This window comes from Phyllobates terribilis, unplaced genomic scaffold, assembly GCF_046119375.1.
Source record: "Phyllobates terribilis strain yellow unplaced genomic scaffold, ASM4611937v1 Scaffold_138__1_contigs__length_4804227, whole genome shotgun sequence".
Classification (NCBI taxonomy): Eukaryota; Metazoa; Chordata; class Amphibia; order Anura; family Dendrobatidae; genus Phyllobates; species Phyllobates terribilis.
The window spans coordinates 417350-438666 of NW_027362898.1; the positions used below are offsets into that span (position 1 = coordinate 417350).

The following is a 21317-nucleotide window of genomic DNA, read 5'->3' on the forward strand; positions in this document are numbered from 1 at the left end:
TTGGATAAACAGACATATTAGGCAAGCATTTTGGAGCTTTCACCTAAATAACTACAGGTGGTGAGATAAGCTGCACAATATAATTGACCTTTCAGTATATTGTTGCACACACACCATCTATTTAGCAAATGCCCTTGTTATCAACAGCAGCCTTTTAAACTCACCTGAGCTAACAGGTATGTGAGCTGGTTACTCTGCTGCGCTTAAAATTTCTTTTTTGGTTTGCTACAATGCCTTTTCTGAAACGTTGTCTCCCTCTGCTGGAACACTGACTTCTTTCATTTAATGCCTGCAGACTATAAAAGAGAAACCAACCCAAAAAGTTTGGTTGATTAGTCTGTGGCATTCTTTTAAACTGTTGCTTATGGCGGTCTCTGTGAGCTTCTCAGTGACATTCAGCCATCCAGGTATCCCGCCTGCAGTAGACGGAATGTGGCAATGGAACGCTGGCTGCGCGTGTCATAATAGGCTCTGAGCCTTTATATACATGCGCACAGCAGCAGCCACCTTCAGTCTGCTGCTGGACAGCCAGCAGCAGCAGCAGCAGCAGGAGAGGTAATTAATCAGCAACCCTCCTGCTAAGGGTAGACAGCTGCTCGTTCCACCCCCCCCCCCGCCTTAATTGGTTCTCCTCCCTTCCAACGGTGTTGAGGCGGTTGGGAACAGCCGGGGGTTGAGGGTACTGTGCTAAAAGAGGTGGAGTTATGCAGATCTAAAACGCGTGGATTGCAACAGCAGCAAGCCGAAAAGTGCAGGCATGTGAGGGATCTAGAGGTTGACAGCATGTCTTCTTAACGGGAGTCCAGGTGGCCATCTCCACAAATGGACTTTTCAGAATCCTTGGGTGGCACCGTAGTCGGAAACCAATTCTGGTTATCGCTTCTCGGCCTTTTGGCTAAGATCAAGTGTAGTATCTGTTCTTATCAGTTTAATATCTGATACGTCCCCTATCTGGGGACCATATATTAAATGGATTTTTAGAACAGGGAGATGGAAAAAGAGCTTGCTCTGTCCACTCCACGCATTGACCTGGTATTGCAGTATCTCCAGGACCGGTGCACCCCTTCTTTAATGCAGTTTCTAAAATCAGAAAGAATTGAATTCAATGCTTTTTGTTCATTTTGCTTGTTTGTCGGATTTTGGGATGGACTCTTTGGCTTTGCTTTTCTTCTCCTCATTGGATTTTTCATGTTAAAAGTTGCAGAAGCCAGATGACAAGCTCATTTTGGTTCAACTTCAGCAACTGTGCATTGCATTGCCATGTAATGTAATGTAATGCAATGCTATCTATCTAGCTCTCCCTCTATACTTCCTTTTGGATAAACAGACATATTAGGCAAGCATTTTGGAGCTTTCACCTAAATAACTACAGGTGGTGAGATAAGCTGCACAATATAATTGACCTTTCAGTATATTGTTGCACACACACCATCTATTTAGCAAATGCCCTTGTTATCAACAGCAGCCTTTTAAACTCACCTGAGCTAACAGGTATGTGAGCTGGTTACTCTGCTGCGCTTAAAATTTCTTTTTTGGTTTGCTACAATGCCTTTTCTGAAACGTTGTCTCCCTCTGCTGGAACACTGACTTCTTTCATTTAATGCCTGCAGACTATAAAAGAGAAACCAACCCAAAAAGTTTGGTTGATTAGTCTGTGGCATTCTTTTAAACTGTTGCTTATGGCGGTCTCTGTGAGCTTCTCAGTGACATTCAGCCATCCAGGTATCCCGCCTGCAGTAGACGGAATGTGGCAATGGAACGCTGGCTGCGCGTGTCATAATAGGCTCTGAGCCTTTATATACCTGCGCACAACAGCAGCAACCTTCAGTCTGCTGCTGGACAGCCAGCAGCAGCAGCAGCAGGAGAGGTAATTAATCAGCAACCCTCCTGCTAAGGGTAGACAGCTGCTCGTTCCACCCCCCCCCCCGCCTTAATTGGTTCTCCTCCCTTCCAACGGTGTTGAGGCGGGTGGGAACAGCCGGGGGTTGAGGGTACTGTGCTAAAAGAGGTGGAGTTATGCAGATCTAAAACGCGTGGATTGCAGCAGCAGCAAGCCGAAAAGTGCAGGCATGTGAGGGATCTAGAGGTTGACAGCATGTCTTCTTAACGGGAGTCCAGGTGGCCATCTCCACAAATGGACTTTTCAGAATCCTTGGGTGGCACCGTAGTCGGAAACCAATTCTGGTTATCGCTTCTCGGCCTTTTGGCTAAGATCAAGTGTAGTATCTTTTGAAAAGGCAGTTTTGTCCTTGGGCTGCCCTAGTAAATTGATGCATATTACACACTGGTTTGGTGCACTTGTTAGTACGCCAGGTGGCTCATAGAGTTATCTGATGGAAAACATGGCTCTCCAGGATCGAAGTCACTAGGCTGGGTAAGTGTGAGGGCTTTGGAGCAATGTGCCCCAGGAGTAGGCGCCCTGGTGGGAGTCCAAGCTTACTGGGACTGGGAACCCCAGAAAGACTTGGCTTCGTAGCACGCCGCACCTTTGCCAATCATACTTTCTGAGCAACCCCCCCTATTCCTGGCCTCCGGGCTAGGAAGGGGAATTTTTATAAACCCGGTCGGAGGTCCGGTCAGCTTTGGGCTGAGAAACCAACACAGGCTCCAGCTCCACTAGGGTGGCAGCCTAGATGGAAGCTGGGAGCACGAAAACGGCTCTTCTCCGGCTTCGGCTAGGGAGAGCATCGGAGATCCCTGACCCTCGCTGTGGCCTTCTGGCTCGGAGGGATGGGGATGGTTTATTGGGGACCCTCTCCTCCGGGAAGGGTCCACATGAATCCTCGCCTCGTGCGCTGTTTTGGTGTGACTTCGGTCACATTTTTCAGTGCCTTGGATGCAGCTTCAATCAAAAAATCTGTTCTTATCAGTTTAATATCTGATACGTCCCCTATCTGGGGACCATATATTAAATGGATTTTTAGAACAGGGAGATGGAAAAAGAGCTTGCTCTGTCCACTCCACGCATTGACCTGGTATTGCAGTATCTCCAGGACCGGTGCACCCCTTCTTTAATGCAGTTTCTAAAATCAGAAAGAATTGAATTCAATGCTTTTTGTTCATTTTGCTTGTTTGTCGGATTTTGGGATGGACTCTTTGGCTTTGCTTTTCTTCTCCTCATTGGATTTTTCATGTTAAAAGTTGCAGAAGCCAGATGACAAGCTCATTTTGGTTCAACTTCAGCAACTGTGCATTGCATTGCCATGTGATGTAATGTAATGCAATGCTATCTATCTAGCTCTCCCTCTATACTTCCTTTTGGATAAACAGACATATTAGGCAAGCATTTTGGAGCTTTCACCTAAATAACTACAGGTGGTGAGATAAGCTGCACAATATAATTGACCTTTCAGTATATTGTTGCACACACACCATCTATTTAGCAAATGCCCTTGTTATCAACAGCAGCCTTTTAAACTCACCTGAGCTAACAGGTATGTGAGCTGGTTACTCTGCTGCGCTTAAAATTTCTTTTTTGGTTTGCTACAATGCCTTTTCTGAAACGTTGTCTCCCTCTGCTGGAACACTGACTTCTTTCATTTAATGCCTGCAGACTATAAAAGAGAAACCAACCCAAAAAGTTTGGTTGATTAGTCTGTGGCATTCTTTTAAACTGTTGCTTATGGCGGTCTCTGTGAGCTTCTCAGTGACATTCAGCCATCCAGGTATCCCGCCTGCAGTAGACGGAATGTGGCAATGGAACGCTGGCTGCGCGTGTCATAATAGGCTCTGAGCCTTTATATACCTGCGCACAGCAGCAGCCACCTTCAGTCTGCTGCTGGACAGCCAGCAGCAGCAGCAGCAGGAGAGGTAATTAATCAGCAACCCTCCTGCTAAGGGTAGACAGCTGCTCGTTCCACCCCCCCCCCCCGCCTTAATTGGTTCTCCTCCCTTCCAACGGTGTTGAGGCGGGTGGGAACAGCCGGGGGTTGAGGGTACTGTGCTAAAAGAGGTGGAGTTATGCAGATCTAAAACGCGTGGATTGCAGCAGCAGCAAGCCGAAAAGTGCAGCCATGTGAGGGATCTAGAGGTTGACAGCATGTCTTCTTAACGGGAGTCCAGGTGGCCATCTCCGCAAATGGACTTTTCAGAATCCTTGGGTGGCACCGTAGTCGGAAACCAATTCTGGTTATCGCTTCTCGGCCTTTTGGCTAAGATCAAGTGTAGTATCTGTTCTTATCAGTTTAATATCTGATACGTCCCCTATCTGGGGACCATATATTAAATGGATTTTTAGAACAGGGAGATGGAAAAAGAGCTTGCTCTGTCCACTCCACGCATTGACCTGGTATTGCAGTATCTCCAGGACCGGTGCACCCCTTCTTTAATGCAGTTTCTAAAATCAGAAAGAATTGAATTCAATGCTTTTTGTTCATTTTGCTTGTTTGTCGGATTTTGGGATGGACTCTTTGGCTTTGCTTTTCTTCTCCTCATTGGATTTTTCATGTTAAAAGTTGCAGAAGCCAGATGACAAGCTCATTTGGTTCAACTTCAGCAACTGTGCATTGCATTGCCATGTAATGTAATGTAATGCAATGCTATCTATCTAGCTCTCCCTCTATACTTCCTTTTGGATAAACAGACATATTAGGCAAGCATTTTGGAGCTTTCACCTAAATAACTACAGGTGGTGAGATAAGCTGCACAATATAATTGACCTTTCAGTATATTGTTGCACACACACCATCTATTTAGCAAATGCCCTTGTTATCAACAGCAGCCTTTTAAACTCACCTGAGCTAACAGGTATGTGAGCTGGTTACTCTGCTGCGCTTAAAATTTCTTTTTTGGTTTGCCACAATGCCTTTTCTGAAACGTTGTCTCCCTCTGCTGGAACACTGACTTCTTTCATTTAATGCCTGCAGACTATAAAAGAGAAACCAACCCAAAAAGTTTGGTTGATTAGTCTGTGGCATTCTTTTAAACTGTTGCTTATGGCGGTCTCTGTGAGCTTCTCAGTGACATTCAGCCATCCAGGTATCCCGCCTGCAGTAGACGGAATGTGGCAATGGAACGCTGGCTGCGCGTGTCATAATAGGCTCTGAGCCTTTATATACCTGCGCACAGCAGCAGCAACCTTCAGTCTGCTGCTGGACAGCCAGCAGCAGCAGCAGCAGGAGAGGTAATTAATCAGCAACCCTCCTGCTAAGGGTAGACAGCTGCTCGTTCCACCCCCCCCCCCGCCTTAATTGGTTCTCCTCCCTTCCAACGGTGTTGAGGCGGGTGGGAACAGCCGGGGGTTGAGGGTACTGTGCTAAAAGAGGTGGAGTTATGCAGATCTAAAACGCGTGGATTGCAGCAGCAGCAAGCCGAAAAGTGCAGGCATGTGAGGGATCTAGAGGTTGACAGCATGTCTTCTTAACGGGAGTCCAGGTGGCCATCTCCACAAATGGACTTTTCAGAATCCTTGGGTGGCACCGTAGTCGGAAACCAATTCTGGTTATCGCTTCTCGGCCTTTTGGCTAAGATCAAGTGTAGTATCTTTTGAAAAGGCAGTTTTGTCCTTGGGCTGCCCTAGTAAATTGATGCATATTACACACTGGTTTGGTGCACTTGTTAGTACGCCAGGTGGCTCATAGAGTTATCTGATGGAAAACATGGCCCTCCAGGATCGAAGTCACTAGGCTGGGTAAGTGTGAGGGCTTTGGAGCAATGTGCCCCAGGAGTAGGCGCCCTGGTGGGAGTCCAAGCTTACTGGGACTGGGAACCCCAGAAAGACTTGGCTTCGTAGCACGCCGCACCTTTGCCAATCATACTTTCTGAGCAACCCCCCCTATTCCTGGCCTCCGGGCTAGGAAGGGGAATTTTTATAAACCCGGTCGGAGGTCCGGTCAGCTTTGGGCTGAGAAACCAACACAGGCTCCAGCTCCACTAGGGTGGCAGCCTAGATGGAAGCTGGGAGCACGAAAACGGCTCTTCTCCGGCTTCGGCTAGGGAGAGCATCGGAGATCCCTGACCCTCGCTGTGGCCTTCTGGCTCGGAGGGATGGGGATGGTTTATTGGGGACCCTCTCCTCCGGGAAGGGTCCACATGAATCCTCGCCTCGTGCGCTGTTTTGGTGTGACTTCGGTCACATTTTTCAGTGCCTTGGATGCAGCTTCAATCAAAAAATCTGTTCTTATCAGTTTAATATCTGATACGTCCCCTATCTGGGGACCATATATTAAATGGATTTTTAGAACAGGGAGATGGAAAAAGAGCTTGCTCTGTCCACTCCACGCATTGACCTGGTATTGCAGTATCTCCAGGACCGGTGCACCCCTTCTTTAATGCAGTTTCTAAAATCAGAAAGAATTGAATTCAATGCTTTTTGTTCATTTTGCTTGTTTGTCGGATTTTGGGATGGACTCTTTGGCTTTGCTTTTCTTCTCCTCATTGGATTTTTCATGTTAAAAGTTGCAGAAGCCAGATGACAAGCTCATTTTGGTTCAACTTCAGCAACTGTGCATTGCATTGCCATGTAATGTAATGTAATGCAATGCTATCTATCTAGCTCTCCCTCTATACTTCCTTTTGGATAAACAGACATATTAGGCAAGCATTTTGGAGCTTTCACCTAAATAACTACAGGTGGTGAGATAAGCTGCACAATATAATTGACCTTTCAGTATATTGTTGCACACACACCATCTATTTAGCAAATGCCCTTGTTATCAACAGCAGCCTTTTAAACTCACCTGAGCTAACAGGTATGTGAGCTGGTTACTCTGCTGCGCTTAAAATTTCTTTTTTGGTTTGCTACAATGCCTTTTCTGAAACGTTGTCTCCCTCTGCTGGAACACTGACTTCTTTCATTTAATGCCTGCAGACTATAAAAGAGAAACCAACCCAAAAAGTTTGGTTGATTAGTCTGTGGCATTCTTTTAAACTGTTGCTTATGGCGGTCTCTGTGAGCTTCTCAGTGACATTCAGCCATCCAGGTATCCCGCCTGCAGTAGACGGAATGTGGCAATGGAACGCTGGCTGCGCGTGTCATAATAGGCTCTGAGCCTTTATATACCTGCGCACAGCAGCAGCCACCTTCAGTCTGCTGCTGGACAGCCAGCAGCAGCAGCAGGAGAGGTAATTAATCAGCAACCCTCCTGCTAAGGGTAGACAGCTGCTCGTTCCACCCCCCCCCTGCCTTAATTGGTTCTCCTCCCTTCCAACGGTGTTGAGGCGGGTGGGAACAGCCGGGGGTTGAGGGTACTGTGCTAAAAGAGGTGGAGTTATGCAGATCTAAAACGCGTGGATTGCAGCAGCAGCAAGCCGAAAAGTGCAGGCATGTGAGGGATCTAGAGGTTGACAGCATGTCTTCTTAACGGGAGTCCAGGTGGCCATCTCCACAAATGGACTTTTCAGAATCCTTGGGTGGCACCGTAGTCGGAAACCAATTCTGGTTATCGCTTCTCGGCCTTTTGGCTAAGATCAAGTGTAGTATCTGTTCTTATCAGTTTAATATCTGATACGTCCCCTATCTGGGGACCATATATTAAATGGATTTTTAGAACAGGGAGATGGAAAAAGAGCTTGCTCTGTCCACTCCACGCATTGACCTGGTATTGCAGTATCTCCAGGACCGGTGCACCCCTTCTTTAATGCAGTTTCTAAAATCAGAAAGAATTGAATTCAATGCTTTTTGTTCATTTTGCTTGTTTGTCGGATTTTGGGATGGACTCTTTGGCTTTGCTTTTCTTCTCCTCATTGGATTTTTCATGTTAAAAGTTGCAGAAGCCAGATGACAAGCTCATTTTGGTTCAACTTCAGCAACTGTGCATTGCATTGCCATGTAATGTAATGTAATGCAATGCTATCTATCTAGCTCTCCCTCTATACTTCCTTTTGGATAAACAGACATATTAGGCAAGCATTTTGGAGCTTTCACCTAAATAACTACAGGTGGTGAGATAAGCTGCACAATATAATTGACCTTTCAGTATATTGTTGCACACACACCATCTATTTAGCAAATGCCCTTGTTATCAACAGCAGCCTTTTAAACTCACCTGAGCTAACAGGTATGTGAGCTGGTTACTCTGCTGCGCTTAAAATTTCTTTTTTGGTTTGCTACAATGCCTTTTCTGAAACGTTGTCTCCCTCTGCTGGAACACTGACTTCTTTCATTTAATGCCTGCAGACTATAAAAGAGAAACCAACCCAAAAAGTTTGGTTGATTAGTCTGTGGCATTCTTTTAAACTGTTGCTTATGGCGGTCTCTGTGAGCTTCTCAGTGACATTCAGCCATCCAGGTATCCCGCCTGCAGTAGACGGAATGTGGCAATGGAACGCTGGCTGCGCGTGTCATAATAGGCTCTGAGCCTTTATATACCTGCGCACAGCAGCAGCCACCTTCAGTCTGCTGCTGGACAGCCAGCAGCAGCAGCAGCAGGAGAGGTAATTAATCAGCAACCCTCCTGTTAAGGGTAGACAGCTGCTCGTTCCACCCCCCCCCTGCCTTAATTGGTTCTCCTCCCTTCCAACGGTGTTGAGGCGGGTGGGAACAGCCGGGGGTTGAGGGTACTGTGCTAAAAGAGGTGGAGTTATGCAGATCTAAAACGCGTGGATTGCAGCAGCAGCAAGCCGAAAAGTGCAGGCATGTGAGGGATCTAGAGGTTGACAGCATGTCTTCTTAACGGGAGTCCAGGTGGCCATCTCCACAAATGGACTTTTCAGAATCCTTGGGTGGCACCGTAGTCGGAAACCAATTCTGGTTATCGCTTCTCGGCCTTTTGGCTAAGATCAAGTGTAGTATCTGTTCTTATCAGTTTAATATCTGATACGTCCCCTATCTGGGGACCATATATTAAATGGATTTTTAGAACAGGGAGATGGAAAAAGAGCTTGCTCTGTCCACTCCACGCATTGACCTGGTATTGCAGTATCTCCAGGACCGGTGCACCCCTTCTTTAATGCAGTTTCTAAAATCAGAAAGAATTGAATTCAATGCTTTTTGTTCATTTTGCATGTTTGTCGGATTTTGGGATGGACTCTTTGGCTTTGCTTTTCTTCTCCTCATTGGATTTTTCATGTTAAAAGTTGCAGAAGCCAGATGACAAGCTCATTTTGGTTCAACTTCAGCAACTGTGCATTGCATTGCCATGTAATGTAATGTAATGCAATGCTATCTATCTAGCTCTCCCTCTATACTTCCTTTTGGATAAACAGACATATTAGGCAAGCATTTTGGAGCTTTCACCTAAATAACTACAGGTGGTGAGATAAGCTGCACAATATAATTGACCTTTCAGTATATTGTTGCACACACACCATTTATTTAGCAAATGCCCTTGTTATCAACAGCAGCCTTTTAAACTCACCTGAGCTAACAGGTATGTGAGCTGGTTACTCTGCTGCGCTTAAAATTTCTTTTTTGGTTTGCTACAATGCCTTTTCTGAAACGTTGTCTCCCTCTGCTGGAACACTGACTTCTTTCATTTAATGCCTGCAGACTATAAAAGAGAAACCAACCCAAAAAGTTTGGTTGATTAGTCTGTGGCATTCTTTTAAACTGTTGCTTATGGCGGTCTCTGTGAGCTTCTCAGTGACATTCAGCCATCCAGGTATCCCGCCTGCAGTAGACGGAATGTGGCAATGGAACGCTGGCTGCGCGTGTCATAATAGGCACTGAGCCTTTATATACCTGCGCACAGCAGCAGCCACCTTCAGTCTGCTGCTGGACAGCCAGCAGCAGCAGCAGCAGGAGAGGTAATTAATCAGCAACCCTCCTGCTAAGGGTAGACAGCTGCTCGTTCCACCCCCCCCCCCCCCCGCCTTAATTGGTTCTCCTCCCTTCCAACGGTGTTGAGGCGGGTGGGAACAGCCGGGGGTTGAGGGTACTGTGCTAAAAGAGGTGGAGTTATGCAGATCTAAAACGCGTGGATTGCAGCAGCAGCAAGCCGAAAAGTGCAGGCATGTGAGGGATCTAGAGGTTGACAGCATGTCTTCTTAACGGGAGTCCAGGTGGCCATCTCCACAAATGGACTTTTCAGAATCCTTGGGTGGCACCGTAGTCGGAAACCAATTCTGGTTATCGCTTCTCGGCCTTTTGGCTAAGATCAAGTGTAGTATCTTTTGAAAAGGCAGTTTTGTCCTTGGGCTGCCCTAGTAAATTGATGCATATTACACACTGGTTTGGTGCACTTGTTAGTACGCCAGGTGGCTCATAGAGTTATCTGATGGAAAACATGGCCCTCCAGGATCGAAGTCACTAGGCTGGGTAAGTGTGAGGGCTTTGGAGCAATGTGCCCCAGGAGTAGGCGCCCTGGTGGGAGTCCAAGCTTACTGGGACTGGGAACCCCAGAGAGACTTGGCTTCGTAGCACGCCGCACCTTTGCCAATCATACTTTCTGAGCAACCCCCCCTATTCCTGGCCTCCGGGCTAGGAAGGGGAATTTTTATAAACCCGGTCGGAGGTCCGGTCAGCTTTGGGCTGAGAAACCAACACAGGCTCCAGCTCCACTAGGGTGGCAGCCTAGATGGAAGCTGGGAGCACGAAAACGGCTCTTCTCCGGCTTCGGCTAGGGAGAGCATCGGAGATCCCTGACCCTCGCTGTGGCCTTCTGGCTCGGAGGGATGGGGATGGTTTATTGGGGACCCTCTCCTCCGGGAAGGGTCCACATGAATCCTCGCCTCGTGCGCTGTTTTGGTGTGACTTCGGTCACATTTTTCAGTGCCTTGGATGCAGCTTCAATCAAAAATCTGTTCTTATCAGTTCGCCAGGAACCGGCTCATCTTGAGGAGGGAGAGGATGTCCATCCAGGACTGCCGCAGGCTGATCCACAGCCTGCTCAGAGACTATTCCTTCGTGGACGGTCCGGAGGACGAGGATGAGGACTAAACCCCTCCTCCCCCTCTCCCCTTATGTGTCTTGTCTTTCAATAAAGCTTCGGGCCTGTGATTTTCCCCTCCCCATCCCCTTTTTCCCAATCCCCATCCCTTATCACGGTTCGTCGTACTGTATTGATTGACATGCTTTTTCTTTCAGATTGAGTGTTTTGTGTAGCATAGGGGTGTGATGTGTCTAGTTAGTGCGTCGTATCCTCATGCTATGTAAATATGATGTAGAATTCTGTGTGTACTGGGCTGCGGCACTGTACACTGTCTGTTAACTTATTTTTTGTGCTAATAAAAGATATATTCAATCAAAAAAATCTGTTCTTATCAGTTTAATATCTGATACGTCCCCTATCTGGGGACCATATATTAAATGGATTTTTAGAACAGGGAGATGGAAAAAGAGCTTGCTCTGTCCACTCCACGCATTGACCTGGTATTGCAGTATCTCCAGGACCGGTGCACCCCTTCTTTAATGCAGTTTCTAAAATCAGAAAGAATTGAATTCAATGCTTTTTGTTCATTTTGCTTGTTTGTCGGATTTTGGGATGGACTCTTTGGCTTTGCTTTTCTTCTCCTCATTGGATTTTTCATGTTAAAAGTTGCAGAAGCCAGATGACAAGCTCATTTTGGTTCAACTTCAGCAACTGTGCATTGCATTGCCATGTAATGTAATGTAATGCAATGCTATCTATCTAGCTCTCCCTCTATACTTCCTTTTGGATAAACAGACATATTAGGCAAGCATTTTGGAGCTTTCACCTAAATAACTACAGGTGGTGAGATAAGCTGCACAATATAATTGACCTTTCAGTATATTGTTGCACACACACCATCTATTTAGCAAATGCCCTTGTTATCAACAGCAGCCTTTTAAACTCACCTGAGCTAACAGGTATGTGAGCTGGTTACTCTGCTGCGCTTAAAATTTCTTTTTTGGTTTGCTACAATGCCTTTTCTGAAACGTTGTCTCCCTCTGCTGGAACACTGACTTCTTTCATTTAATGCCTGCAGACTATAAAAGAGAAACCAACCCAAAAAGTTTGGTTGATTAGTCTGTGGCATTCTTTTAAACTGTTGCTTATGGCGGTCTCTGTGAGCTTCTCAGTGACATTCAGCCATCCAGGTATCCCGCCTGCAGTAGACGGAATGTGGCAATGGAACGCTGGCTGCGCGTGTCATAATAGGCTCTGAGCCTTTATATACCTGCGCACAGCAGCAGCCACCTTCAGTCTGCTGCTGGACAGCCAGCAGCAGCAGCAGCAGGAGAGGTAATTAATCAGCAACCCTCCTGCTAAGGGTAGACAGCTGCTCGTTCCACCCCCCCCCCCCGCCTTAATTGGTTCTCCTCCCTTCCAACGGTGTTGAGGCGGGTGGGAACAGCCGGGGGTTGAGGGTACTGTGCTAAAAGAGGTGGAGTTATGCAGATCTAAAACGCGTGGATTGCAGCAGCAGCAAGCCGAAAAGTGCAGGCATGTGAGGGATCTAGAGGTTGACAGCATGTCTTCTTAACGGGAGTCCAGGTGGCCATCTCCACAAATGGACTTTTCAGAATCCTTGGGTGGCACCGTAGTCGGAAACCAATTCTGGTTATCGCTTCTCGGCCTTTTGGCTAAGATCAAGTGTAGTATCTGTTCTTATCAGTTTAATATCTGATACGTCCCCTATCTGGGGACCATATATTAAATGGATTTTTAGAACAGGGAGATGGAAAAAGAGCTTGCTCTGTCCACTCCACGCATTGACCTGGTATTGCCGTATCTCCAGGACCGGTGCACCCCTTCTTTAATGCAGTTTCTAAAATCAGAAAGAATTGAATTCAATGCTTTTTGTTCATTTTGCTTGTTTGTCGGATTTTGGGATGGACTCTTTGGCTTTGCTTTTCTTCTCCTCATTGGATTTTTCATGTTAAAAGTTGCAGAAGCCAGATGACAAGCTCATTTTGGTTCAACTTCAGCAACTGTGCATTGCATTGCCATGTAATGTAATGTAATGCAATGCTATCTATCTAGCTCTCCCTCTATACTTCCTTTTGGATAAACAGACATATTAGGCAAGCATTTTGGAGCTTTCACCTAAATAACTACAGGTGGTGAGATAAGCTGCACAATATAATTGACCTTTCAGTATATTGTTGCACACACACCATCTATTTAGCAAATGCCCTTGTTATCAACAGCAGCCTTTTAAACTCACCTGAGCTAACAGGTATGTGAGCTGGTTACTCTGCTGCGCTTAAAATTTCTTTTTTGGTTTGCTACAATGCCTTTTCTGAAACGTTGTCTCCCTCTGCTGGAACACTGACTTCTTTCATTTAATGCCTGCAGACTATAAAAGAGAAACCAACCCAAAAAGTTTGGTTGATTAGTCTGTGGCATTCTTTTAAACTGTTGCTTATGGCGGTCTCTGTGAGCTTCTCAGTGACATTCAGCCATCCAGGTATCCCGCCTGCAGTAGACGGAATGTGGCAATGGAACGCTGGCTGCGCGTGTCATAATAGGCTCTGAGCCTTTATATACCTGCGCACAGCAGCAGCCACCTTCAGTCTGCTGCTGGACAGCCAGCAGCAGCAGCAGCAGGAGAGGTAATTAATCAGCAACCCTCCTGCTAAGGGTAGACAGCTGCTCGTTCCACCCCCCCCCCGCCTTAATTGGTTCTCCTCCCTTCCAACGGTGTTGAAGCGGGTGGGAACAGCCGGGGGTTGAGGGTACTGTGCTAAAAGAGGTGGAGTTATGCAGATCTAAAACGCGTGGATTGCAGCAGCAGCAAGCCGAAAAGTGCAGGCATGTGAGGGATCTAGAGGTTGACAGCATGTCTTCTTAACGGGAGTCCAGGTGGCCATCTCCACAAATGGACTTTTCAGAATCCTTGGGTGGCACCGTAGTCGGAAACCAATTCTGGTTATCGCTTCTCGGCCTTTTGGCTAAGATCAAGTGTAGTATCTGTTCTTATCAGTTTAATATCTGATACGTCCCCTATCTGGGGACCATATATTAAATGGATTTTTAGAACAGGGAGATGGAAAAAGAGCTTGCTCTGTCCACTCCACGCATTGACCTGGTATTGCAGTATCTCCAGGACCGGTGCACCCCTTCTTTAATGCAGTTTCTAAAATCAGAAAGAATTGAATTCAATGCTTTTTGTTCATTTTGCTTGTTTGTCGGATTTTGGGATGGACTCTTTGGCTTTGCTTTTCTTCTCCTCATTGGATTTTTCATGTTAAAAGTTGCAGAAGCCAGATGACAAGCTCATTTTGGTTCAACTTCAGCAACTGTGCATTGCATTGCCATGTAATGTAATGTAATGCAATGCTATCTATCTAGCTCTCCCTCTATACTTCCTTTTGGATAAACAGACATATTAGGCAAGCATTTTGGAGCTTTCACCTAAATAACTACAGGTGGTGAGATAAGCTGCACAATATAATTGACCTTTCAGTATATTGTTGCACACACACCATCTATTTAGCAAATGCCCTTGTTATCAACAGCAGCCTTTTAAACTCACCTGAGCTATCAGGTATGTGAGCTGGTTACTCTGCTGCGCTTAAAATTTCTTTTTTGGTTTGCTACAATGCCTTTTCTGAAACGTTGTCTCCCTCTGCTGGAACACTGACTTCTTTCATTTAATGCCTGCAGACTATAAAAGAGAAACCAACCCAAAAAGTTTGGTTGATTGGTCTGTGGCATTCTTTTAAACTGTTGCTTATGGCGGTCTCAGTGAGCTTCTCAGTGACATTCAGCCATCCAGGTATCCCGCCTGCAGTAGACGGAATGTGGCAATGGAACGCTGGCTGCACGTGTCATAATAGGCTCTGAGCCTTTATATACCTGCGCACAGCAGCAGCCACCTTCAGTCTGCTGCTGGACAGCCAGCAGCAGCAGCAGCAGGAGAGGTAATTAATCAGCAACCCTCCTGCTAAGGGTAGACAGCTGCTCGTTCCACCCCCCCCCCCCCACCTTAATTGGTTCTCCTCCCTTCCAACGGTGTTGAGGCGGGTGGGAACAGCCGGGGGTTGAGGGTACTGTGCTAAAAGAGGTGGAGTTATGCAGATCTAAAACGCGTGGATTGCAGCAGCAGCAAGCCGAAAAGTGCAGGCATGTGAGGGATCTAGAGGTTGACAGCATGTCTTCTTAACGGGAGTCCAGGTGGCCATCTCCACAAATGGACTTTTCAGAATCCTTGGGTGGCACCGTAGTCGGAAACCAATTCTGGTTATCGCTTCTCGGCCTTTTGGCTAAGATCAAGAGTAGTATCTGTTCTTATCAGTTTAATATCTGATACGTCCCCTATCTGGGGACCATATATTAAATGGATTTTTAGAACAGGGAGATGGAAAAAGAGCTTGCTCTGTCCACTCCACGCATTGACCTGGTATTGCAGTATCTCCAGGACCGGTGCACCCCTTCTTTAATGCAGTTTCTAAAATCAGAAAGAATTGAATTCAATGCTTTTTGTTCATTTTGCTTGTTTGTCGGATTTTGGGATGGACTCTTTGGCTTTGCTTTTCTTCTCCTCATTGGATTTTTCATGTTAAAAGTTGCAGAAGCCAGATGACAAGCTCATTTTGGTTCAACTTCAGCAACTGTGCATTGCATTGCCATGTAATGTAATGTAATGCAATGCTATCTATCTAGCTCTCCCTCTATACTTCCTTTTGGATAAACAGACATATTAGGCAAGCATTTTGGAGCTTTCACCTAAATAACTACAGGTGGTGAGATAAGCTGCACAATATAATTGACCTTTCAGTATATTGTTGCACACACACCATCTATTTAGCAAATGCCCTTGTTATCAACAGCAGCCTTTTAAACTCACCTGAGCTAACAGGTATGTGAGCTGGTTACTCTGCTGCGCTTAAAATTTATTTTTTGGTTTGCTACAATGCCTTTTCTGAAACGTTGTCTCCCTCTGCTGGAACACTGACTTCTTTCATTTAATGCCTGCAGACTATAAGAGAGAAACCAACCCAAAAAGTTTGGTTGATTAGTCTGTGGCATTCTTTTAAACTGTTGCTTATGGCGGTCTCTGTTAGCTTCTCAGTGACATTCAGCCATCCAGGTATCCCACCTGCAGTAGACGGAATGTGGCAATGGAACGCTGGCTGCGCGTGTCATAATAGGCTCTGAGCCTTTATATACCTGCGCACAGCAGCAGCCACCTTCAGTCTGCTGCTGGACAGCCAGCAGCAGCAGCAGCAGGAGAGGTAATTAATCAGCAACCCTCCTGCTAAGGGTAGACAGCTGCTCGTTCCACCCCCCCCCCGCCTTAATTGGTTCTCCTCCCTTCCAACGGTGTTGAGGCGGGTGGGAACAGCCGGGGGTTGAGGGTACTGTGCTAAAAGAGGTGGAGTTATGCAGATCTAAAACGCGTGGATTGCAGCAGCAGCAAGCCGAAAAGTGCAGGCATGTGAGGGATCTAGAGGTTGACAGCATGTCTTCTTAACGGGAGTCCAGGTGGCCATCTCCACAAATGGACTTTTCAGAATCCTTGGGTGGCACCGTAGTCGGAAACCAATTCTGGTTATCGCTTCTCGGCCTTTTGGCTAAGATCAAGTGTAGTATCTGTTCTTATCAGTTTAATATCTGATACGTCCCCTATCTGGGGACCATATATTAAATGGATTTTTAGAACAGGGAGATGGAAAAAGAGCTTGCTCTGTCCACTCCACGCATTGACCTGGTATTGCAGTATCTCCAGGACCGGTGCACCCCTTCTTTAATGCAGTTTCTAAAATCAGAAAGAATTGAATTCAATGCTTTTTGTTCATTTTGTTTGTTTGTCGGATTTTGGGATGGACTCTTTGGCTTTGCTTTTCTTCTCCTCATTGGATTTTTCATGTTAAAAGTTGCAGAAGCCAGATGACAAGCTCATTTTGGTTCAACTTCAGCAACTGTGCATTGCATTGCCATGTAATGTAATGTAATGCAATGCTATCTATCTAGCTCTCCCTCTATACTTCCTTTTGGATAAACAGACATATTAGGCAAGCATTTTGGAGCTTTCACCTAAATAACTACAGGTGGTGAGATAAGCTGCACAATATAATTGACCTTTCAGTATATTGTTGCACACACACCATCTATTTAGCAAATGCCCTTGTTATCAACAGCAGCCTTTTAAACTCACCTGAGCTAACAGGTATGTGAGCTGGTTACTCTGCTGCGCTTAAAATTTCTTTTTTGGTTTGCTACAATGCCTTTTCTGAAACGTTGTCTCCCTCTGCTGGAACACTGACTTCTTTCATTTAATGCCTGCAGACTATAAAAGAGAAACCAACCCAAAAAGTTTGGTTGATTAGTCTGTGGCATTCTTTTAAACTGTTGCTTATGGCGGTCTCTGTGAGCTTCTCAGTGACATTCAGCCATCCAGGTATCCCACCTGCAGTAGACGGAATGTGGCAATGGAACGCTGGCTGCGCGTGTCATAATAGGCTCTGAGCCTTTATATACCTGCGCACAGCAGCAGCCACCTTCAGTCTGCTGCTGGACAGCCAGCAGCAGCAGCAGCAGGAGAGGTAATTAATCAGCAACCCTCCTGCTAAGGGTAGACAGCTGCTCGTTCCACCCCCCCCCCGCCTTAATTGGTTCTCCTCCCTTCCAACGGTGTTGAGGCGGGTGGGAACAGCCGGGGGTTGAGGGTACTGTGCTAAAAGAGGTGGAGTTATGCAGATCTAAAACGCGTGGATTGCAGCAGCAGCAAGCCGAAAAGTGCAGGCATGTGAGGGATCTAGAGGTTGACAGCATGTCTTCTTAACGGGAGTCCAGGTGGCCATCTCCACAAATGGACTTTTCAGAATCCTTGGGTGGCACCGTAGTCGGAAACCAATTCTGGTTATCGCTTCTCGGCCTTTTGGCTAAGATCAAGAGTAGTATCTGTTCTTATCAGTTTAATATCTGATACGTCCCCTATCTGGGGACCATATATTAAATGGATTTTTAGAACAGGGAGATGGAAAAAGAGCTTGCTCTGTCCACTCCACGCATTGACCTGGTATTGCAGTATCTCCAGGACCGGTGCACCCCTTCTTTAATGCAGTTTCTAAAATCAGAAAGAATTGAATTCAATGCTTTTTGTTCATTTTGCTTGTTTGTCGGATTTTGGGATGGACTCTTTGGCTTTGCTTTTCTTCTCCTCATTGGATTTTTCATGTTAAAAGTTGCAGAAGCCAGATGACAAGCTCATTTTGGTTCAACTTCAGCAACTGTGCATTGCATTGCCATGTAATGTAATGTAATGCAATGCTATCTATCTAGCTCTCCCTCTATACTTCCTTTTGGATAAACAGACATATTAGGCAAGCATTTTGGAGCTTTCACCTAAATAACTACAGGTGGTGAGATAAGCTGCACAATATAATTGACCTTTCAGTATATTGTTGCACACACACCATCTATTTAGCAAATGCCCTTGTTATCAACAGCAGCCTTTTAAACTCACCTGAGCTAACAGGTATGTGAGCTGGTTACTCTGCTGCGCTTAAAATTTCTTTTTTGGTTTGCTACAATGCCTTTTCTGAAACGTTGTCTCCCTCTGCTGGAACACTGACTTCTTTCATTTAATGCCTGCAGACTATAAAAGAGAAACCAACCCAAAAAGTTTGGTTGATTAGTCTGTGGCATTCTTTTAAGCTGTTGCTTTTGGCGGTCTCTGTGAGCTTCTCAGTGACATTCAGCCATCCAGGTATCCCACCTGCAGTAGACGGAATGTGGCAATGGAACGCTGGCTGCGCGTGTCATAATAGGCTCTGAGCCTTTATATACCTGCGCACAGCAGCAGCCACCTTCAGTCTGCTGCTGGACAGCCAGCAGCAGCAGCAGCAGGAGAGGTAATTAATCAGCAACCCTCCTGCTAAGGGTAGACAGCTGCTCGTTCCACCCCCCCCCCCCGCCTTAATTGGTTCTCCTCCCTTCCAACGGTGTTGAGGCGGGTGGGAACAGCCGGGGGTTGAGGGTACTGTGCTAAAAGAGGTGGAGTTATGCAGATCTAAAACGCGTGGATTGCAGCAGCAGCAAGCCGAAAAGTGCAGGCATGTGAGGGATCTAGAGGTTGACAGCATGTCTTCTTAACGGGAGTCCAGGTGGCCATCTCCACAAATGGACTTTTCAGAATCCTTGGGTGGCACCGTAGTCGGAAACCAATTCTGGTTATCGCTTCTCGGCCTTTTGGCTAAGATCAAGTGTAGTATCTGTTCTTATCAGTTTAATATCTGATACGTCCCCTATCTGGGGACCATATATTAAATGGATTTTTAGAACAGGGAGATGCAAAAAGAGCTTGCTCTGTCCACTCCACGCATTGACCTGGTATTGCAGTATCTCCAGGACCGGTGCACCCCTTCTTTAATGCAGTTTCTAAAATCAGAAAGAATTGAATTCAATGCTTTTTGTTCATTTTGCTTGTTTGTCGGATTTTGGGATGGACTCTTTGGCTTTGCTTTTCTTCTCCTCATTGGATTTTTCATGTTAAAAGTTGCAGAAGCCAGATGACAAGCTCATTTTGGTTCAACTTCAGCAACTGTGCATTGCATTGCCATGTAATGTAATGTAATGCAATGCTATCTATCTAGCTCTCCCTCTATACTTCCTTTTGGATAAACAGACATATTAGGCAAGCATTTTGGAGCTTTCACCTAAATAACTACAGGTGGTGAGATAAGCTGCACAATATAATTGACCTTTCAGTATATTGTTGCACACACACCATCTATTTAGCAAATGCCCTTGTTATCAACAGCAGCCTTTTAAACTCACCTGAGCTAACAGGTATGTGAGCTGGTTACTCTGCTGCGCTTAAAATTTCTTTTTTGGTTTGCTACAATGCCTTTTCTGAAACGTTGTCTCCCTCTGCTGGAACACTGACTTCTTTCATTTAATGCCTGCAGACTATAAAAGAGAAACCAACCCAAAAAGTTTGGTTGATTAGTCTGTGGCATTCTTTTAAACTGTTGCTTATGGCGGTCTCTGTGAGCTTCTCAGTGACATTCAGCCATCCAGGTATCCCACCTGCAGTAGACGGAATGTGGCAATGGAACGCTGGCTGCGCGTGTCATAATAGGCTCTGAGCCTTTATATACCTGCGCACAGCAGCAGCCACCTTCAGTCTGCTGCTGGACAGCCAGCAGCAGCAGCAGCAGGAGAGGTAATTAATCAGCAACCCTCCTGCTAAGGGTAGACAGCTGCTCGTTCCACCCCCCCCCCGCCTTAATTGGTTCTCCTCCCTTCCAACGGTGTTGAGGCGGGTGGGAACAGCCGGGGGTTGAGGGTACTGTGCTAAAAGAGGTGGAGTTATGCAGATCTAAAACGCGTGGATTGCAGCAGCAGCAAGCCGAAAAGTGCAGGCATGTGAGGGATCTAGAGGTTGACAGCATGTCTTCTTAACGGGAGTCCAGGTGGCCATCTCCACAAATGGACTTTTCAGAATCCTTGGGTGGCACCGTAGTCGGAAACCAATTCTGGTTATCGCTTCTCGGCCTTTTGGCTAAGATCAAGTGTAGTATCTGTTCTTATCAGTTTAATATCTGATACGTCCCCTATCTGGGGACCATATATTAAATGGATTTTTAGAACAGGGAGATGGAAAAAGAGCTTGCTCTGTCCACTCCACGCATTGACCTGGTATTGAAGTATCTCCAGGACCGGTGTACCCCTTCTTTAATGCAGTTTCTAAAATCAGAAAGAATTGAATTCAATGCTTTTTGTTCATTTTGCTTGTTTGTCGGATTTTGGGATGGACTTTTTGGCTTTGCTTTTCTTCTCCTCATTGGATTTTTCATGTTAAAAGTTGCAGAAGCCAGATGACATGCTCATTTTGGTTCAACTTCAGCAACTGTGCATTGCATTGCCATGTAATGTAATGTAATGCAATGCTATCTATCTAGCTCTCCCTCTATACTTCCTTTTGGATAAACAGACATATTAGGCAAGCATTTTGGAGCTTTCACCTAAATAACTACAGGTGGTGAGATAAGCTGCACAATATAATTGACCTTTCAGTATATTGTTGTACACACACCATCTATTTAGCAAATGCCCTTGTTATCAACAGCAGCCTTTTAAACTCACCTGAGCTAACAGGTATGTGAGCTGGTTACTCTGCTGCGCTTAAAATTTCTTTTTTGGTTTGCTACAATGCCTTTTCTGAAACGTTGTCTCCCTCTGCTGGAACACTGACTTCTTTCATTTAATGCCTGCAGACTATAAAAGAGAAACCAACCCAAAAAGTTTGGTTGATTAGTCTGTGGCATTCTTTTAAACTCTTGCTTATGGCGGTCTCTGTGAGCTTCTCAGTGACATTCAGCCATCCAGGTATCCCGCCTGCAGTAGACGGAATGTGGCAATGGAACGCTGGCTGCGCGTGTCATAATAGGCTCTGAGCCTTTATATACCTGCGCACAGCAGCAGCCACCTTCAGTCTGCTGCTGGACAGCCAGCAGCAGCAGCAGCAGGAGAGGTAATTAATCAGCAACCCTCCTGCTAAGGGTAGACAGCTGCTCGTTCCAC

General features: G+C 46.0%; 14 non-coding genes and 3 pseudogenes across 14 annotated transcripts; all 17 read left to right on the top strand.

Annotated features, from left to right (window-relative positions):
* Nucleotides 1–875: 875 nt before the first annotated feature.
* On the top strand, nucleotides 876–1066 carry LOC141205162 (U2 spliceosomal RNA). The gene has a single exon (XR_012275936.1). It is a non-coding gene; the product is annotated as a U2 spliceosomal RNA (small nuclear RNA).
* A 1121-nt stretch (nucleotides 1067–2187) lies between these two features.
* Nucleotides 2188–2303, top strand: LOC141205514 (U2 spliceosomal RNA; annotated as a pseudogene).
* A 524-nt stretch (nucleotides 2304–2827) lies between these two features.
* On the top strand, nucleotides 2828–3009 carry LOC141205433 (U2 spliceosomal RNA). The gene has a single exon (XR_012276199.1). It is a non-coding gene; the product is annotated as a U2 spliceosomal RNA (small nuclear RNA).
* A 1122-nt stretch (nucleotides 3010–4131) lies between these two features.
* Nucleotides 4132–4322, top strand: LOC141205163 (U2 spliceosomal RNA). Its single transcript, XR_012275937.1, has one exon. It is a non-coding gene; the product is annotated as a U2 spliceosomal RNA (small nuclear RNA).
* Nucleotides 4323–5442: 1120 nt separating this feature from the next.
* LOC141205515 (U2 spliceosomal RNA) lies at nucleotides 5443–5558 on the top strand (annotated as a pseudogene).
* Nucleotides 5559–6082: 524 nt separating this feature from the next.
* LOC141205434 (U2 spliceosomal RNA) lies at nucleotides 6083–6264 on the top strand. The gene has a single exon (XR_012276200.1). It is a non-coding gene; the product is annotated as a U2 spliceosomal RNA (small nuclear RNA).
* A 1117-nt stretch (nucleotides 6265–7381) lies between these two features.
* LOC141205164 (U2 spliceosomal RNA) lies at nucleotides 7382–7572 on the top strand. The gene has a single exon (XR_012275938.1). It is a non-coding gene; the product is annotated as a U2 spliceosomal RNA (small nuclear RNA).
* A 1120-nt stretch (nucleotides 7573–8692) lies between these two features.
* On the top strand, nucleotides 8693–8883 carry LOC141205165 (U2 spliceosomal RNA). The gene has a single exon (XR_012275939.1). It is a non-coding gene; the product is annotated as a U2 spliceosomal RNA (small nuclear RNA).
* A 1125-nt stretch (nucleotides 8884–10008) lies between these two features.
* LOC141205516 (U2 spliceosomal RNA) lies at nucleotides 10009–10124 on the top strand (annotated as a pseudogene).
* A 964-nt stretch (nucleotides 10125–11088) lies between these two features.
* LOC141205450 (U2 spliceosomal RNA) lies at nucleotides 11089–11282 on the top strand. Its single transcript, XR_012276215.1, has one exon. It is a non-coding gene; the product is annotated as a U2 spliceosomal RNA (small nuclear RNA).
* Nucleotides 11283–12404: 1122 nt separating this feature from the next.
* On the top strand, nucleotides 12405–12595 carry LOC141205378 (U2 spliceosomal RNA). Its single transcript, XR_012276145.1, has one exon. It is a non-coding gene; the product is annotated as a U2 spliceosomal RNA (small nuclear RNA).
* Nucleotides 12596–13715: 1120 nt separating this feature from the next.
* Nucleotides 13716–13906, top strand: LOC141205167 (U2 spliceosomal RNA). Its single transcript, XR_012275941.1, has one exon. It is a non-coding gene; the product is annotated as a U2 spliceosomal RNA (small nuclear RNA).
* A 1123-nt stretch (nucleotides 13907–15029) lies between these two features.
* LOC141205382 (U2 spliceosomal RNA) lies at nucleotides 15030–15220 on the top strand. Its single transcript, XR_012276149.1, has one exon. It is a non-coding gene; the product is annotated as a U2 spliceosomal RNA (small nuclear RNA).
* A 1120-nt stretch (nucleotides 15221–16340) lies between these two features.
* On the top strand, nucleotides 16341–16531 carry LOC141205168 (U2 spliceosomal RNA). Its single transcript, XR_012275942.1, has one exon. It is a non-coding gene; the product is annotated as a U2 spliceosomal RNA (small nuclear RNA).
* A 1120-nt stretch (nucleotides 16532–17651) lies between these two features.
* On the top strand, nucleotides 17652–17842 carry LOC141205383 (U2 spliceosomal RNA). The gene has a single exon (XR_012276150.1). It is a non-coding gene; the product is annotated as a U2 spliceosomal RNA (small nuclear RNA).
* A 1122-nt stretch (nucleotides 17843–18964) lies between these two features.
* LOC141205365 (U2 spliceosomal RNA) lies at nucleotides 18965–19155 on the top strand. Its single transcript, XR_012276132.1, has one exon. It is a non-coding gene; the product is annotated as a U2 spliceosomal RNA (small nuclear RNA).
* A 1120-nt stretch (nucleotides 19156–20275) lies between these two features.
* On the top strand, nucleotides 20276–20466 carry LOC141205405 (U2 spliceosomal RNA). The gene has a single exon (XR_012276172.1). It is a non-coding gene; the product is annotated as a U2 spliceosomal RNA (small nuclear RNA).
* Nucleotides 20467–21317: the final 851 nt, after the last annotated feature.